We start from the raw sequence: 14,348 nt of genomic DNA on the forward strand, positions 1-14,348 counted from the left end.
TATTATATACATTTCTCATTTATTTTAAAGGGAATCCTAAAGAGACTGACGCCATTTCCAGTGGCTGCATAAGAGTTGCAAGTGGCAGGCAAAAACATCAGTTATTAGTGACTACTAAAATGCTTGATATAGCTGTTCTCCTCTGTGAAAGAAGAGATACCATGAAGTCATTCACAGAAATGTTTAAATTTTTTTAAGCTACTTTTCTTCTCAAAATTTGGATTTTTTTAAAATCAATTTTCTTCCCTATCAAAAATTGATTTTGCCATAACTTAATAGTTTTCTCCAACCGTGTGAATACTATTTTCCATACATACCTCACTGAAAATTTAATGAAAACCATAGAGTGTATTTGTTGTAATCTTAGCAGAAGAGGAAACAGCTTGAAAACGTTGCATGGCAAACAGAAAACCTAAGGGTATCAGTGCTATTTGTTAGCTTTCCCTGCTGGGGAAGTTCCCATTTGTCCTGGTTCAGCCCCAGGGCAGTGCTGCCCCCACCGATACTCTGGGTCCCTGGGACACTTCCTCACGTAGAGGAAGGCTCTCAAGGGACAGCAAGGATGCAAGGGCGGGGAAGCTGGATTGAGGGCAGGAGGTCCACTCCTCTCCCAAAACAGGTACCTGACAGTAGCCTTTGCACGTGACGTGCAGGCAGATTAAACTGTTAAAAGGAAGCAAATTACACAAGGTAACTGGGTACACATTTTGTTGTAAATCAAGTCAGTTTCTACAAAAAGTCACAAAGTAAACTCTCCCTCCATAATAGGCTGAGCAGCCCCTCTGTCCCCATGGGCAGCCAAAGAGGTAACTGATGTTTATGAAGACTCAATCAGAAGCTTGTGAGAGGGTGCTTCATGGCTCAAAATTTCAGTATTTTGTCCATTTGACCACACAGTGCTGCACTGCAGAGCATGAGGCTCCACCACACATCCAGACCTTACATTGTGAGGGTACAGGGCTGACAACCGCAGAGCATCCTGCTGCTCAGACTGAAGTGCTATGAACACTAACTTGTTTCCATGTGTTTTCTCCATACACACCTGAACTCCTCCATCAGTATAATTAAGTATTTCAGAAAAGATGTAAATCACTGTGCTCCAGTGCATAAGTCAACCCCAAATTAGTGAAGTCTAGGACAAAACTGTGTCCAGTTCTAGACCCCACAATTCAGGAAAGATGCAGACAGACCAGAGAGAGTCCAAAGGAGGGCCACGACGATGATCAAAGGCCTAGAAAACCTGCCCTACGAGGAAGGACTTAAGTTAGGTCATTTCTCCCTGGAGAAGACAAGACTCAGGGGGGACCTCATCACAGTTTTCCAGTACTTGAAGGGCAGCTACAAAGTGGATGAAGGCTCTCTCTTCACAAGGAGCCACATGAAGAAGACAAGGGGCAATGGATACAAGTTGCACTGGGAGAGGTCTCATCTTGATATAAGAAAGAAATTTTTTACAGTGAGAGCAATCATTTCCTGGAACAACTACCCCAGGGACGTGGTGGAGTTCCCATCGCTGAAGGTTTTCAAGACGCAATTGGACAAGGTGCTAGATAATCTCATCTAGGCTCCATTTCCCACGAGAGGTTGGACCAAGTGATCGTTCAAGGTCCCTTCCCACCTTGGCTGGTACGTAATTCTGGAACTGTTTTCCCTTAGACTGCCCTTAGCAGAGCTGGTTTGTCTCCCCCTGAGCAGAACAGAACAATGTATTAGCCAGAGCAGCAATTTCCATTCCTAGAAACACCAGTGGGTCTATACCCACCACAGAAAGACTTCACATCATCCTCCTGCCAAATAAAGCCTTCATCACAGAACTGTGAAAATCAGACTAGAGGACATTTGAAATCTCTTGCCAAATAACCTTTGCAAAACAGTTTAGGACAGGCATGGAATATTGTTCCAAATAAAAGATTCGAGAGTGGAGATTTTTCTGGCTGTCTGCAAACTCCAGCTTGCAGCCTTTGGAAAATCGTTTCTCTCTCTATCAAGTGGAAAGAAAATAATTTTTGCCTATCTTTCCCCTCCTGTTCTTTATAGATTCTATCCCCACAGCAACTTTTTCAAGAAAGCATAAGCTAATCCAAGATCAGCCAGGGCTTCAACTCTACATATAGTTGTTTGTTATACAACTGCATAACAAATCAAAATTTCCAAGTGAAATTCTGCAACTCATACCTTTTCTGGAAGTCTGGTCTGTGCAAGAAGCACAAAAATAACAGATAACTCTGCTGAAAAGTATCTAGGGAATGTTTCATAGTAATGAATCTTTCCTTAGCCATGGTAAACTGATGAGCTAAGGAACAGCTCTTTGTACAATTCCTCCCTACTCCCCATCTATTAGACTAGATACATATATACCTCCTCTTTCTCCTTCCCAAAAATCCATTCTTCCGGTCACATTAAATCATTTAATAAACCTATTATGAAAAGCAGTAGGTGCCTCCTGGAAGGTCCACAGGTAGGCAGGTCACTAGTTCAAGTATGCATCCGTATGTATTAGCACAAAAATCTTGCAGATTTGTATGTGCTTTCTGTCAGAAAAGAATAATGATTAAAAGCCTCACATTATTCAATCTCTCCTTCTGATCCAAATCCCAAAATTACAAAGTGAGAAAAGCTCCATAGGAAAATGTGCATTAAAAAGCAGAACGGATTCAAAGGGAAACCTAAAGCAGGGTACTTTGCTGGATCAGGGAGTCTGAACTGATTTGCTGAGCTTGATTAAAATGTATAGCTAAAATATTATTATAAAATTTGCAAAACTGCAGCAGCTTTTAGCCAAGGATTTCAATTCACTGCAAGCATTCCTTCACTCACAGGACATAAATAATATACCTTTGACTCAAAGTTATCTCCAATTCAAGAAGACCTGTGTATGAGAGGAATTAAGCAACTTGAATATTGGTATTGAAAAGCACTGGGGGCCCTCAGATCTGAGAGTCTTAAGGGGCAAATCCCTACTTGTGAGAGAAGCAGGAGAAAAGTTACTTTGAGAATCTCACTTCAGGTTTCTAAAATGTCAGACGGAACTGGGCACCAAGCAGGTCATTAACTACAAGGCAGCATTAGCACTGACGTGACTGTGCACCTCAACTCAAGGAGCAACCTATGCACAAGGAGGGTGCTGAGCAGCAGTTTTGAGAGGTTAGCCCTGTCCCCACGGTATACTTTGCTGAGGTTACACCAGCAGGCATTGCACACTGAAAGAAGCAGAGTGAAACAGTTGGTGCCAAGGATCCTACATCCACATTACCTTATTTTCATGGGATTTACTGCAGACTAACTCTGGTCTGATTCCACAAAGAGCCTGTGAGAGGCTGTAGCACACCGAGTGCATTACTGAAGTGCTGTAACTGGGGACAGTCAAGAGACTTGCCTCAAAAGCCCGCTTCTGACGAAAGAGCTAATACAGGTGCACCCTCCCGCACCTAAAGGCAGAGAGGAAGCCACACTTCTTTCAAAGTCTAAACCTAAATTCATATATAAAGTCAGTGAAACAGCTTGCATAAATATCCCAAACTACGTATTCTTCATCTTAAATTAATGGACCTTGCAGTTTGCAGCCAGTTAATGCTTAATCTCACCCTGGTTTGACTCAAATCCCAGCCAATAATGACTCAGTAGCTAGTTCCAACATCCCAAATGGCTTAAAACCAGCAAATATAAAATCTAAACACAGAAATGGGCAATTCCACAGCACGGGTTGTCAGCCAGGAGGTTATAGGCTATCACAGCTATCTCTTCTCCACAGGTGGAACAGATTCTGCCTCCCCAGCACACCACCACTTCTCCAGCTCTTTGCCATGCCTGCCTTGTGATGCTGTGCCACATGAAGCACATAAGTACTATCAGTCTTGTGCAAGGGAGGGGGAGCAAAATTCTCCCTCTCAAATTTTTCCTTTTAATCCCATGCAAGGGGGATGCAGTACATCAATGAGGAAAAGATCAGGTTGACGGGGAGCCACTTGTCAGGCGGCAGGGCAGCTTCACAAAGGAGGACTGAAGGCTTAAGCCTCATCTTAAATGGAGCAATGGGAGGAGGGTGCATGGCATGGCACAGCATATGGGGTGCGGGGGCAAGAGTCCCAGGTGAGGCTGGTTAGGGCTATTAAGGCTTCCTGGTGCCCTCACACTGGTAACACTACCAACACCCCTTTTTGTGACTCAAGGGGATAGAAATTTTAGAGCAAATCTCAGACATACATTTGTTGCACCTTGCACTGAACAGGACCCCGTCCAGGTCTGCAGAGCAGTGTCCCTTGAAGGATTATGTTGCACGCGTGGCAGAGGGGGGAGGACAACAGAGGCTACAGCTTGATGCTGCTCTGCAGGTCCCAGCAAGTGCCAGCAGTCCCCATGCTGAACAAGGGCAGATTCAACCATCACTCAAAAATGGTAACATGAAAACTTATTATCACTGTTTCATTACAGTTTGGCTTTAATGGCAACATTAAAATAACAACTGAGGTTCAGGTTCAAGTTTGAGATAAAAATAACTGGTCAAAAGATTTGCTTTAGTCAGACTCTGCTCAGCTACCTGGATTTAGCTGGTATAATGCTAGCCTACATCCAGTGACTACAAAAACGGAGCCAGGAGCTGACAGCACAAGACTGCAGCATTTGGTCTGACATAAACCTCCTTTTCTTTACATTGCAGTTCACATTCACCTCAACTTCCCATGTTTTGCTTTGGAATCAAATGAATCTGAACGCCCAGAGAAAAAAATGAATCTGCCTTTGGAGTTTCAGCTGGTGTCAAGACAAAACCATCAGGCCTTCGTTCACAACCAGGGATTTGTGGCACTGCTGAAACCCAGAGTACAGGTGGTTGCTTGGGTTCATTTAGGGAAGATATGCACAGCTCCATTTCAGTGCAACTGCTTAATTGCTTCCATCTACGCATCCCCCAGTAGAGGCAGGAGCACCTACCGATAGCCTCGTGGACTCCTCAACTAAATCAACACCTATTTCCCAGCACATACACACTTAAGAGATCCTGGGCTAACATCCCTGTTGGAAATACTTTAGGGATTAATATCAATAGTGGCTCTGAAACACAACTGGTCTGACCACCTCCAACACCATGACTCTCAAAATCTAATCCTGAAATTCTCTAGATTAGGTCTTCAGCGTGATGTTTCCATAAGAATAATACAGCCACACGTTCTTCCAAGAAGTTTTGGTGGCAGGGGAGAAACCACAATTGTTGCTTAATGGCTAAAACCTTGCCTTTAACAAATTTGCACCCAGATTAGAATTTGAAATTTTGGCACTTCAGGTTTTAGTTGATTTTTTAAATTATTTTTTCCACCCTCCCCTAAGAGATCCCTGTCTTTTCAAATTTCAACCTTCCCTCTGATGAGTCGAAAAGCTGGAGTTTCCTGAACTTCTCGCTTTGAGCAGTTTTTTACTCCCTCCATCATTCCTGTGGCTATTCTTTCTTTTTCAAAATCCACCTCTAAATATTCCAAGCCTGGAAATGGTATTTCTAGGGTAGTCACACCCTGCCAACTACAGGGACAAAACGACCTCTCTGTTTTCACCCATGCATTCCATGTCCAAGGCCAAAGCACATTTGAACTGATTAACTGTTTAGCACTCTTTTTGCTGCCAGTGCTTCCCAGGATGGGGACATCCATCTGTAACTGCAACCTGCACTATGGTTTGCTAAATGTGAGATTTCACATATGGCTCTATTGAAAATTAGGAAGCTTAGCAGGAAACCCAGGCTGCTCTGTCTCCTGGGCCTGTCCCCTGGAGACAAGTAACTGCTATGAATTTACTAGGGAGACGGACGGAAAAGGCTGTTGCCTTTCTGCTACCACCATTTGCTAAGGGATGCACTGAATTAACTCCAAGTCACGCAACACAGAGCCATGTGGTCTTTCTCCTTCACATCAGAAACAAAACTGGCTTCAGCCTTATCAAGTATTTTGGCACCACACCTCTCCATAGCAGACTCCACCACACCTGAGATGCAATCTAAACTACCTTCAGCACAACTATTCAGGAATATGATCTTAAAATTGCCCTAAGAACATCATGGACACGTACCAAAAGAATAAGACAACAGCCGATGCAAATGCTCTTGATAGTCACAAAAGCATACCAAATTTTTTTTTTGGGAAAGCAGTACCAATTTAAGCTCTAACTAAAATTAAGACCTTTGCCAAAAAATCTAAATCAAAAAAACCTCATTCTGCACAGGTTCATTTCTGAAAATCCTCCAGTTACCTAAGCTTGAAGAATAGGTCTAAATGCAATCAAAAGGAAATATGAACAAGAGTGGACACCACAGAGCAGAACAGAGAGATAATCTGATCTACTTCCCAGCCCAGCTTTCTGCAATATGGTAAGATTTTATGAAGACTAAAGTCATGACAGTTTTTCTCCTCACATTTATTATTACATTGCTTCTTGTTATGAAACTTTCAGCCTATTTCAGATGCCCCCTGCAGCAATTCCTCGTGTCTGGACTTTACGAGGATCATGTAGTATTTCCCCCATCTTCCTCAAGAGAGGAAAGATATCAAGACAATAAAAAAGTCACAGGCAGAAGCAAATCATGTACTGACTGCCTGGCGCTGCAACTTGCATGAAAGGAAAGAGGTTGCAGAGACCATAGATACTTCTCAGAATAAAGACAGTTCATGAAAACCACCTTCATTAGCTTTGCCGTATGTGACATTTTAAAGTGAGTAAGAAATTTTAACTATTAACCACTGGATAATTTGCTACAAATTGCCAAATTAATACTTGGGGGGGGGGGGGGGGGGGGGAATTATGAAATCAAGCACTTTCATCTTTTCTGCATCATCAGCACCTTTTCCTTCAGAACTTTCTTCCAGGTCTTTTTGAGGTGCCCAAAAGGGAAACAAAGTATTTTAGCATATTTTTGGGGTTTCATTTCTATTTATTTTTAAATCACTGAACAAAACATTTGATGCCACCCATGTAGTATAGTTAGCAGTTCTGCTTTCCAGACTGCAAAAGAAACATAAAACTGTTTTTTAATCCTGTGTGTTGGGCTACCCTAGCCTTGCTACCCTGGCCCAGTACAAATCCTGCTGCCTTGCAGTAGGGAAAATCTGAGCTGTCAACCATTGCAGCATATCATCCTAATCTGTGACTGATTTTGTCCAACTTCTTTTTTTTTTTTTGAAAGTGATATCTTTTTTTCCAGAAATGTTCACAGTATCATAGAAAATGCATTTTTTTTTCTCTACCCTCCTTCCAAACAAAGATAGACTTTGTGCTTAAAATTTCAAGGGTCTTAAGTCTTTTAACCATTTTCAGAAGACAGCAGTAGCAACAGTATTATTTGGTGCACCCTGTAATTCCCCAAACTTGCCTAAATTCTGTTCTCTCAAAACTAAACTGTGGTTCAGCTCAACCTCTGAATCTTCAGATGATTTTGGATTCTTTATCATATTCTCCTTTGAATTTAAAATCAAATTTCAGATAATGTGATAAAGATACACAGTTACTTTAGCTGATTACACATTCTCTCTTTGATCAAAACCCTGCATTTTAAGAAAAGTAATTGAAAGGATATATTTTTCTACCACTGTAAACAAACATGATGATTCTCTTAATAGCATCACATCAATTTATTCCACACCTTCATTAATATTGCAAGTGCAAAGGAGGACTGAACTGCGCAATATTAAATTGCAGAAGTACAGATGAGGCCAAAATTTGTCAGGGATTATCTTTGTTATTGAACAATGTTCATGAACTAGAAGAAATCGGGGTATTTCTCAGTGAATAGAAGTCTATCTGAACATCTGACAAGCCTTAAGTTTACCTTTCCCCTTGCCAATTCTATTACTTACAAACTGAGCAGATTTGATCTGGAAAGCTATTTAAACACAGAATTGTTAGCCTCTTTTCAGAGAAAATACATTTTGATTCATGCAAACTTGCTTCAAACTGCTATGCACAAAGCCCGCTTACAAACTCTGAAACACAAATTATAGTGTATGAATTATAGAGTATGAATTCTAGTATTCAGTCAGATGAAGTTTTTCTGAGACTCTCATACCAGATGTATAGCTATATATAAGGAAACCTCCACAAGTTGTGACTTCCAATAGCAAAACCAGCACCGTAGCGCTGCTTCATTACTCGTGCAGTAAAAGCTACTGGAACGCAGGATGCCTTCCAGTTTTCTGTATTGTTCCCAATGAAACCCCAATCACATCCAGAAGAGACAGAAGCAGTGACTTGTCATCTCACCTAGGAACTGCAACAAACAGCCACATTCCCTTAAGAAGTGATGAATCTGATCATGAGCTGATGATTTCTGGGCAGTGGTGAGCAGTTCAAGAGAAATGACCTCACATGATACTGGAATTCACTGGCACTGTACCAGACTGCTCCTTCGCTTTGCTAATGCCACCACCACCAGCCCCTAAATACTACAACTGTGTTTGAGGGCCCATCCCGGGGAAGAAACAGGGTTCACCTCACTTCATTTACAGTATTTGAAATGTAAATACCTCTACCCAAGTCAGTCTGAGGCATATCATAGCAGAGATAGCTTCTTTTAGGGTGTGATTCATCTCAAACTAAACACCTATTTCCTCTCCAGTGACCATAAAGAGACCGACTACCTTAGATGGAGACATCTATGTTTGGTAGTTGAATTCCAGACCTGCTGCTTCAGACCCTAGAAAGCCTACCAAGGCTTCTGCAGTTAACACAAGCTGCGAGGGAGAGACTGTAGGTCTTCTGCCTGTCTACAGCATCTCACAGAAGAATGCTATTTGCCAGCAGCCTCACCTAATGGTCTCCCTCACAGTGAGCCGTAGAAAGATGAGATGGCACAGCTGCATGAGCTGGTAGTTTTGTCAGAGAGAATGCAGAGGCAAAGGGGAGCAGGGCAGGGGGAATAGATTAATTGCTTCATGCGCTATTCTTCTTTTTTTAATCTTATAAACCTGGCAGGAGGAGAGCAGCTTTCACAGAGATGAGGTGAAATTAATGAATTGCTGTCTTGCAAAACAGCAGAACCATCAACTGAGACAGAAAGTTACAATACACGACAGTGCTGCGGCAGGGGGGGAAATGAGATGTTCTTACCACTTCCCTCGTTCCTTTCAGCAAAATTGCTGCTTGCTTTGTGCCACTACAAGCACAAGGAAATACTCAGCTTCAACAAGGGCACAGCATGGCTGTATTCTTCCAGGAGAAGGAGATTCACTAAAAATAAATGGAGCAGCTCTAATCTTACATTTGAGCTTGTACTATCTAGAGTGATGATACATACCACCTATATCGAAGCAGTCAATTATCACACTATAGTGACTTTTTCACCTGCTTCTGCAACCCAAGTAAAAGCCCTGTAGGTATTACATAACGCTCCTCACAGAAGTGCCCCCACGATCCAATCCAAGAAAGTCCATAGGGAGCTTTTTACTAATTTGATCAGTTAAAGTCATGCCCCTCCAGAGAAGGTGAAATGGCCAGAAAAAAAAATTTCCTCCATTACACAGATTTAAACATCTTGAAATGCCTAAAAACTGAGACCACAGAAATGGAGAGGAATAATCCTCCACTGGTCATTCTGAGTGTTTTTTGATGCAAAAACTGTAGGTAAGCAGAAGCAGGGAGGTGATAGTCCCCCTGTACTCTGCACTGGTGAGGCCACACCTGGAGTATTGTGTCCAGTTTTGGGCACCTCAATACGAGAGAGATATCGAGGTGCTGGAGCGAGTGCAGAGGAGGGCAACGAGGCCGGGGAAGGGCCTGGAGAATAAATCCTGTGAGGAGCGATTGAAGGAGCTGGGACTGTTCAGTGTGAGGAGGAGAAGGCTGAGGGGAGACCTCATCACTCTCTACAGCTACCTGAAAGGACACTGTAGAGAGGTTGGTGCTGGTCTCTTCTCATAGGGAATTAGCGATAGAACAAGAGGGAACGGCTTTAAACTGCAACAGGAGAGGTTCAGACTGGACATGAGGAAAAAATTTTCATAGAAAGAGTGGTTAGACAGTGGAATAGGCTGCCCAGGGAGGGGGTGGAGTCACCATCCCTGGATGTGTTTAAGGGTCGTTTAGATGAGATGTTGGGGGATATGGTGTAGGGGAGAACTTGTAGAGTAGGGCTGATGGTTGGACTTGATGATCCCAAGGGTCTTTTCCAACCTGAATGATTCTATGATTCTATAAGCAGGCAGCCATTGCCTATACATGTGATAGAGACAAGAGTATGTAAAAGTTTCCCATGAACAGGCATGAAAGAGCAATACATTTTCAAAGGCATATGAAGCTGCACATTTGGGAGGAAGCTTTAACCCATCAAAGACATATGAATAGATCTACAACTGAAGGAAGCCCCATTTTGTTCCTCTCACTTTTCAGAATCTGCCTCCCACATCTTCAAACTATCACTTGTTTAGCAGAGAGAAAAAGTTTTGCCTGGTTGTGAAGCATACATCTGACGCCCCGCCAGCTAGCAGGATGAGCTGATCGGTCAAACAGGAGGCCAAACAAAATAGGAAACCTCAGTTTTGATCTCTCTCTTCTATCCAGCTGCTGATTTTCATGAAACTTGTAGGAACTGACTACCTTTAAGACCTCTATTATTCTGTCTAATTTGGATAAAATTAGCCAGTGAGACAAATTTCATAAAGGGGGTGGATTATGATTGAGATTCCAGCCATACATATCACATTTCCTACTGGCGGGGGGTGGGGGGTGTCAAATAAATGCCAAATAATGCCTTGCTTTAGCTTTCTTGAAAAGGACATTGACAAAACTGTGTGTTCTTTGTTGCCCCTGTATACCCAGAATTATATACCAGTTAAGCCATAATAGTCCAATTTTGGATGAAAGCCATGATTTAATGCACCATCAAGCACTGACACCAGACTTCTCTTACAGCCAGAGTTGCTGCAACTATCAACATCACTTTTGAAAACAGTTGATCAGTTGGTCAAGTATCCAGAGATATTTCTGAACTGAGTTCAGTGATCCTTCTGTGTGCTGAGAGATGGCTTCTAACAGATGAAAATGAATGGTAAAATTATCACAGATTAAAACAGAGCCATTTACCTGAAACATACCTTGAACTTGCACTTCTGCTGTTTGCGGTTACAAGTTTTGTTTTTGAAGCCGTTTTGCTAACGTGTTTTAAATCTCGCCCAAGTACTAGGTGCTATAAAATCAGTTTCACTGATGCAAATACTTTACTAAATGCAGTAAGAGGATTAAAATAAAGGAAAGGCACATCCAGTTTGGAACATCTTTTCATTAGAAGCGCCAATGTCAAGTCTTTAAGTCTCACTTCCTCTGGTGAAGCCACAGAAAAAAGTTAAATGGCAATCATCTTGCACTCATTTTTGACTCCATCATATTTAAATTCTGGTTGTTGCCAGAATTTCAGACTTACTGAAATCAGAAAGGAGCTCACCAGCTCTGAGTTGAAATGACTCTGTTCTTACAGGGAAGGTCAGCTGAGATGCTTTCACTAGTTATCTCCAAACACCTGTCCCAGGAACAAGAGGCAACGTACCCTCTCTGTCTTCACAGCTTGCTCTCCTGTAGGCCCAGCAAAAAAAACCCCACTAGTTTACTGACAATCATCAGGATATACTGCAGAACTGGGACTCTGGTATGATAAAGCAAAAGCAGAAGCAATTGCTAAGCCTGTTGCTGGGCCACAGGATTTCTTTTTGCAACCCTCCTACTTCCATTCTCGATGGCTGAGTGACAGCTATGTGTTGTATTAATTGATTCGTGATGCAGGAGCACTTAGTGGTTGAAGCCCCATTTTGTACTCACATAACAGTCTACTGGCATGTTTCAACTCTCAGTGATCTTCCTAAGACACTCAGGCCACCAAAACCCAGCCACTGCACAGTTCGGCACCTATTTTATGTTAGTCACCTAGACTTTCCACAGTCAACAAAAAGACACTTACCCTACCCTAACACAGGTATCTAAGGCAGAAGAGAGTTGTCAGTATCTGCAAGTACCTCTGCCTGTTCATTACTTTTAGCAGGAGGAAACTATAGTAGGAGTACTGACAGAAAAATTTAACTTTTAGATAGTTAAAGTAAGTGTAATGAACCACAATCTGCTATATCCATAGGTGACTATACATCATTAAAATCTGTTGCTTATCTCCTGGTCTAGACAACAGGAACACAATCACAGGAAAGTGATTTTTTTTTTTCTTTCTGAACATACTTCACTAACAAAAACTGCCGTATACCTTTACTTGCTCTAGCACCTCATGAGAAAGGATAAAATGCTGATGCAGAAGTAAACTTTTGCCACTTGCTCTCAAGAGTGCTGACAACTTACTGACAACTCTATGAAACGTCTCTTGTGATTACTTACAATATGGTCAGACCTCCACTCTCACCAATGCTCACTACTGCAAAATAACCTAACAGGAGGTATGGAAGAGTCCAACAGACATTTTCCTACTTCCCACCCACATCATCTCATTTCTGAGTCACACCACTCCTTCACTGGCAACCTAACCTGAGCCAAGTCCCTTTGGCTAGAGTCACAGTTCACTGTTCACCACAACTATACACTTTGATTCCAGGGTGTATAAAACATTGGGCTTTTCCTGGGTCACGCTTAAGTAGCTGGGACCTAAGTACTCCATGTTTTCTCTAAACATGTACTCTGCATTTCTATTAGTCAACTGCTGTTTTCAAAGGACATGCAGAGGCTTACCATCTGACCGATTCCAGACCATAAGAGGAGCTGGCAGGATCCCTCTGAACAGTTCCCTCAACCAGCTAGAAAGAATTTGCCAGTGTAATCAGGGAACATAAACCTGGCCTTTCAGTGCAAATATTCACATGGCACTGAAATTTGCCGAGGTGGCCAAGAAGGCCAATGACATCCTGGCCTGTATCAGAAATAGCGTGGCCAGCAGGGACAGGGAAGTGATCTTACCCCTGTACACGGCACTGGTGAGGCTGCACCTCGATTCCTGTGTTCAGTTTTGGGCCCCTCACTACAAAAAGGACACTGAATTACTCGAGTGTGTCCAGAGAAGGGCAACGAAGCTGGTGAAGGGTCTGGAGCACATGCCATATGAGGAGCGGCTGAGGGAACTGGGGGGGTTTAGTCTGGAGAAGAGGAGGCTGAGGGGAGACCTCATCGCCCTCTACAACCACCTGAAAGGAGGTTGCAGACAGCTGAGGATGAGTCTCTTTAACCAAGTAAGACAAGAGGTAATCACCTCAAGTTGCACCAGGGAAGGTTTAGACTGGATATTAGGAAGTATTTCTTTACAGAACGGGTTGTTAGGCATTGGAATGGGCTGCCCAGGAGGTGGTGGAATCCCCATCCCTGGAGGTGTTTAAGAGTCGGGTCAACATAGCGCTTAGGGATACGGTGTAGTTGGAAACTGTCAGTGCTAGGTTCACGGTTGGACTGGATGATCTTCAAGGTCCTTTCCAACCTAGATGATTCTGTGATTCTGTGAAAGCACAGTTTCTGAAACTCGCATTTCCAGAGCTCCCAGAATTTCACAGACACATCCTGACATCTTGTCAGGGCTCTGAAACAGTCCTTGGCATAATCCAAAACAGCTTCAGCCATCAAGGTCATCACATATTTACAACTCCAGCTTCTAAGTCACTGCACACTATTTTGCCCTTACCATTAAACAACTGACATTTGGCAGCACTCACTGCAAACACGGAGTTTCACAACACACCACAATGTTTAGTGGTTTGGTTTTGGTTTTGGGGGCTTGAGGGTGGGGAGGTTGCCTAAACAGGCATAGAAGAAACAGCAGAACTAGCAAACAGGCAGTTGTTTTGCAGTGAAAAAGAAATTTGAGGAGGAGGCAGGAACCATGTTCGAGTCTATCCTAACCTAACTAGTTTGCTGCACTATGCTCTGTGCTGCTGGAAATAAGTCAGGAATGCACAAACCCCATTACCCGAAGCATTCAAACAGCTTCCCTGGGGATAAACATGATTTATGTACTCAGCTCTTTTAGGCCAGAAGTCCTGGCAAAAAAAAAAAGCAACATATCCAACTTCACCCCTCTATCTAATCTGGTGGCCTTTAAGAAGTTAACACTAAAGGCGAGAGAAAAATTCCTAAAAGCCTGTCAAACACAAAACTACAGATTACTACATGCTACGACTCCTACCTAACTTTGCTAAGATGTTTATTTTCCATCTACCTCTCCTGCCTCTGCCATCTGCCAGACCTGCCCCCAGTTACACAATCACACCTCCTCTGCACAGGCACACATGCCAAGTGGGCGGTTTTGGGAAACCCTAGGGTATCAGTGCTGCAAAATAGCTTCCCTACAGCTATGGGAAATGTTCCTGTCAGAATTCAAGCCTGGGGTTTTACTTTCCCTC

At 42.8% G+C, this 14,348-nt stretch overlaps 1 protein-coding gene across 3 annotated transcripts in view; it reads right to left on the minus strand.

The window, feature by feature from the left end:
* ST8SIA1 (ST8 alpha-N-acetyl-neuraminide alpha-2,8-sialyltransferase 1) overlaps positions 1 to 14,348 on the minus strand; it is a 146,865-nt gene that overhangs the window by 114,143 nt on the left and 18,374 nt on the right. The window lies entirely within an intron of this gene.

Source organism: Strix uralensis, chromosome 5 (assembly GCF_047716275.1).
Source record: "Strix uralensis isolate ZFMK-TIS-50842 chromosome 5, bStrUra1, whole genome shotgun sequence".
NCBI lineage: Eukaryota > Metazoa > Chordata > Aves > Strigiformes > Strigidae > Strix > Strix uralensis.